Here is a 5,942-nt window from a genome sequence, read left to right on the forward strand (position 1 = left end):
AAATAAAAATTAAAATTAAAATCAAACCTTTTGTAGACCTTTTAGCTACTAATTGGATCCAGAAGGGAAGTCAATGAGTGACTTTTTGACCTTTGGGACAAAATTTTTTTCAGTAGGTCAAATATGGACTTTGTACAGCCATAATATGTAAAAAAAATAAATAAATAAATAAATAAATAAATCCATACGATTTTTAGACCTCTAAGCTACTTATTGGAATCAGAAGGGAAGTCAATGAGTGACTTTTTGACCTTTGGAAAAAAATTTGTTCAGTAGGTCAAATATGGACTTCCTTTACAGCCATAATATGCACAAAAAAAAACAAAAAACAAACAAAAAAAAACTCCAAACCTTTTTTAGATCTGTCAGCTACTTATTGGAATCAGAAGGGAAGTCAATGAGTGACTTTTTGACCTTTGGGACAAAAATTTGTTCAGGAGGTCAAATATGGACTTTGTAGAGCCATAATATGTAAAAGAAAAGAAAAAAATCAAACCTTTTGTAGACCTTTTAGCAACTAATTGGATCCAGAAGGAAAGTCAATGAGTGACTTTTTGACCTTTGGGAAAAAAATTTGTTCAGTAGGTCAAATATGGACTTCTGTACTGCCATAAAATGTATGTAAAAAAAAAAATAATTTAAACCTTTTGTAGACCTTTTAGCTACTAATTGGGACCAGAAGGAAAGTCAATGAGTGAGTTTTTGACCTTTGGGACAAAAATGTGTTCAGTTGGTCAAATAAGGACTTCTGTACAGCCATAACATGTAAAAAAATAAATAAATAAAAAATAAAAATTTTTAACCTTTTGTAGACCCTTTAGCTACTTATTGGAACCAGAAGGAAAGTCAATGAGTGACTTTTTGACCTTTGGAAAAAAAAATTGTTCAGTAGGTCAAATTTGGACATGTGTACATCCATAAAATGTATGTAAAAAAAAAATTAAACCTTTTTTAAACCTTTTAGCTACTTCTTGGAACCAGAAGGAAAGTCAATGAGTGACTTTTTGACCTTTGGGACAATAATTTGTTCAGTAGGTCAAATATGGACTTCTGTACAGCCATAATATGTATAAAATAAAAAATAAAATAAAATATTTAAACTTTTTGCAGACCTTTTAGCTACTTATTGGAACCAGAAGAAAAGTCAAAGAGTGACTTTTTGACCTTTGGAAAAAAAAATTGTTCAGTAGGTCAAATATGGACTTCCTTTACAGCCATAATATGCATACAAAAAAAAAAAAAAAAAAAAAAAAAAATTCCAAACCTTTTTTAGATCTGTCAGCTACTTATTGGAATCAGAAGGGAAGTCAATGAGTGACTTTTTGACCTTTGGGACAAAAATTTGTTCAGTAGGTCACATATGGACTTTGTACAGCCATAATATGTACAAAAAAAAAAAAAAAAAATCCAAAGCATTTTTAGACCTGTAAGCTACATATTGGAATCAGAAGGGAAGTCAATGAGTGACTTTTGACCTTTGGGACAAAAATTTGTTCAGTAGGTCAAATATGGACTTCTTGTACAGCCATAATATGTAAAAAAAAAAAAAAAATTAAAAAAAATTCCAAACCATTTTTAGACCTGTAAGCTACTTATTGGAATCATAAGGGAAGTCAATGAGTGACTTTTTGACCTTTGGAAAAAAAAATTGTTCAATAGGTCAAATTTGGACATGTGTACATCCATAAAATGTATTTAAAAAAAAAAAAAAACCATTTATTAAACCTTTTAGCTACTTCTTGGAACCAGAAGGAAAGTCAATGAGTGACTTTTTGACCTTTGGAAAAAAAATGTGTTCAGTAGGTCAAATATGGACTTCTTGTACAGCCATAATATGTAAAAAAAAAAAAAAAATAAACAAAAAAAAAATTAAACCTTTTGTAGACCTTTTAGCTACTAATTGGGACCAGAAGGAAAGTCAATGAGTGAGTTTTTGACCTTTGGGACAAAAATGTGTTCAGTAGGTCAAATAAGGACTTCTGTACAGCCATAATATGTAAAAAAAAAATTAAAAAAAAAGATTTTTTACCTTTTGTAGACCTTTTAGCTACTTCTTGGAACCAGAAGGAAAGTCAATGAGTGACTTTTTGACCTTTGGAAAAAAAATGTGTTCAGTAGGTCAAATATGGACTTCTTGTACAGCCATAATGTGTAAAAAAAAAAAAAAATTTAACCTTTTGTAGACCTTTTAGCTACTTATTGGAACCAGAAGGAAAGTCAATAAGTGACTTTTTGACCTTTGGGACAATAATTTGTTCAGTAGGTCAAATATGGACTTCTGTACAGCCATAATATGTATAAAATAAAAAATAAAATAAAATATTTAAACCTTTTGCAGACCTTTTAGCTACTTATTGGAACCAGAAGAAAAGTGAATGAGTGACTTTTTGACCTTTGGAAAAAAAAATTGTTCAGTAGGTCAAATATGGACTTCCTTTACAGCCATAATATGCACCAAAAAAAAAAAAAAAAAAAAAAAAAAAATTCCAAACCTTTTTTAGATCTGTCAGCTACTTATTGGAATCAGAAGGGAAGTCAATGAGTGACTTTTTGACCTTTGGGACAAAGTCAATGAGTGATTTTTTGACCTTTGGGACAAAAATTTGTTCAGTAGGTCAAATATGGACTTTGTACAGCCATAATATGTAAAAGAAAAAAAAAATCAAACCTTTTGTAGACCTTTTAGTAACTAATTGGATCCAGAAGGAAAGTCAATGAGTGACTTTTTGACCTTTGGGGAAAAAATGTGTTCAGTAGATCAAATATGGACTTCTGTACTGCCATAATATGTATAAAAAAAAAAATTTAAAAAAAAAATCAAACCTTTTGTAGACCTTTTAGCTACTAATTGGATCCAGAAGGAAAGTCAATGAGTGACTTTTTGACCTTTGGGAAAAAAATTTGTTCAGTAGGTCAAAGATGGACTTCTTGTACAGCCATAATATGTATAAAATAAAAATTAAAATAAAATATTTAAACCTTTTGCAGACCTTTTAGCTACTTATTGGAACCAGAAGAAAAGTCAATGAGTGACTTTTTGACCTTTGGAAAAAAAAATTGTTCGGTAGGTCCAATATTGACTTCCTTTACAGCCATAATATGCACACAAAAAAAAAAAAAAAAGGAAAAATTCCAAACCTTTTTTAGATCTGTCAGCTCCTTATTGGAATCAGAAGGGAAGTCAATGAGTGACTTTTTTACCTTTGGGACAAAAATTTGTTCAGTAGGTCACATATGGACTTTGTACAGCCATAATATGTAAAAAAAAAAAAAAAATACAAAAAAAAAATCCATACAATTTTTAGACCTCTAAGCTACTTATTGGAATCAGAAGGGAAGTCAATGAGTGACTTTTTGACCTTTGGAAAAAAATTTGTTCAGTAGGTCAAATATGGACTTCCTTTACAGCCATAATATGCACAAAAAAAAAAAAAAAAAAAAAAAAAAATTCCAAACCTTTTTTAGATCTGTCAGCTACTTATTGGAATCAGAAGGGAAGTCAATGAGTGACTTTTTGACCTTTGGGACAAAAATTTGTTCAGGAGGTCAAATATGGACTTTGTACAGCCATAATATGTAAAAGAAAAGAAAAAAATCAAACCTTTTTTAGACCTTTTAGCAACTTATTGGATCCAGAAGGAAAGTCAATGAGTGACTTTTTGACCTTTGGGAAAAAAATTTGTTCAGTAGGTCAAATATGGACTTCTGTACTGCCATAAAATGTATGTAAAAAAAAAAAAATGTAAACCTTTTGTAGACCTTTTAGCTACTTCTTGGAACCAGAAGGAAAGTCAATGAGTGACTTTTTGACCTTTGGGACAAAAATGTGTTCAGTAGGTCAAATAAGGACTTCTGTACAGCCATAATATGTAAAAAAAAAAAAAAAAAAAAAAAAAAAAAAATTAACCTTTTGTAGACCTTTTAGCTACTTATTGGAACCAGAAGGAAAGTCAATGAGTGACTTTTTGACCTTTGGAAAAAAAAATTGTTCAGTAGGTCAAATTTGGACATGTGTACATCCATAAAATGTATGTAAAAAAAAATTAAACCTTTTTTAAACCTTTTAGCTACTTCTTGGAACCAGAAGGAAAGTCAATGAGTGACTTTTTGACCTTTGGAAAAAAAATGTGTTCAGTAGGTCAAATATGGACTTCTTGTACAGCCATAATGTGTAAAAAAAAAAAAAAAAATTAAACCTTTTGTAGACCTTTTAGCTACTTATTGAAACCAGAAGGAAAGTCAATAAGTGACTTTTTGACCTTTGGGACAATAATTTGTTCAGTAGGTCAAATATGGACTTTTGTACAGCCATAATATGTATAAAATAAAAAATAAAATAAAATATTTAAACTTTTTGCAGACCTTTTAGCTACTTAATGGAACCAGAAGAAAAGTCAATGAGTGACTTTTTGACCTTTGGAAAAAAAAATTGTTCAGTAGGTCAAATATGGACTTCCTTTACAGCCATAAAATGCAAAAAAAAAAAAAAAAAAAAAAAATTCCAAACCTTTTTTAGATCTGTCAGCTACTTATTGGAATCAGAAGGGAAGTCAATGAGTGACTTTTTGACCTTTGGGACAAAAATTTGTTCAGTAGGTCACATATGGACTTTGTACAGCCATAATATGTACAAAAAAAAAAAAAAAAATCCAAAGCATTTTTAGACCTGTAAGCTACATATTGGAATCAGAAGGGAAGTCAATGAGTGACTTTTGACCTTTGGGAAAAAAATTTGTTCAGTAGGTCAAATATGGACTTCTTGTACAGCCATAAAATGTAAAAAAAAAAAAAAAAAAAAAAAAAAATCAAAACCTTTTTTAGACCTGTAAGCTACTTATTGGAATCAGAAGGGAAATCAATGAGTGACTTTTTGACCTTTGGAAAAAAAAATTGTTCAGTAGGTCAAATATGGACTTCTTGTACAGCCATAATATGTACAAAAAATAAAAAAATAAAAAAAAATTCCAAACCATTTTTAGACCTGTAAGCTACTTATTGGAATCATAAGGGAAGTCAATGAGTGACTTTTTGACCTTTGGAAAAAAAAATTGTTCAGTAGGTCAAATTTGGACATGTGTACATCCATAAAATGTATTTAAAAAAAAAAAAAAAACCTTTATTAAACCTTTTAGCTACTTCTTGGAACAAGAAGGAAAGTCAATGAGTGACTTTTTGACCTTTGGGACAAACATTTGTTCAGTAGGTCAAATATGGACTTCTGTACAGCCATAATATGTAAAAAAAAAAAAAAAAAAAATTAAACCTTTTGTAGACCTTTTAGCTACTAATTGGAACCAGAAGGAAAGTCAATGAGTGACTTTTTGACCTTTGGGACAAAAACTTGTTCAGTAGGTCAAATAAGGACTTCTGTACAGCCATAATATGTAAAAAAAAAAAAAAAAAAAAAATTTAAACCTTTTGTAGACCTTTTAGCTACTTCTTGGAACCAGAAGGAAAGTCAATGAGTGACTTTTTGACCTTTGGGACAGAAACTTGTTCAGTAGGTCAAATAAGGACTTCTGTACAGCCATAATATGTAAAAAAAAAAAAAGAAAAAAAAAAAAAATTAAACCTTTTGTAGACCTTTTAGCTACTAATTGGGACCAGAAGGAAAGTCAATGAGTGACTTTTTGACCTTTGGGACAAAAACTTGTTCAGTAGGTCAAATAAGGACTTCTGTACAGCCATAATATGTAAAAAAAAAAAAAAAAAAAAAATTTAAACCTTTTGTAGACCTTTTAGCTACTCATTGGAACCAGAAGGAAAGTCAATGAGTGACTTTTTGACCTTTGGAAAAAAAAATTGTTCAGTAGGTCAAATTTGGACGTGTACATCCATAAAATGTATGTAAAAAAAAAATTAAACCTTTTTTAAACCTTTTAGCTACTTCTTGGAACCAGAAGGAAAGTCAATGAGTGTCTTTTTGACCTTTGGAAAAAAAA

This window comes from Gobio gobio (assembly GCF_949357685.1).
Source record: "Gobio gobio genome assembly, chromosome: 5".
Classification (NCBI taxonomy): domain Eukaryota; kingdom Metazoa; phylum Chordata; class Actinopteri; order Cypriniformes; family Gobionidae; genus Gobio; species Gobio gobio.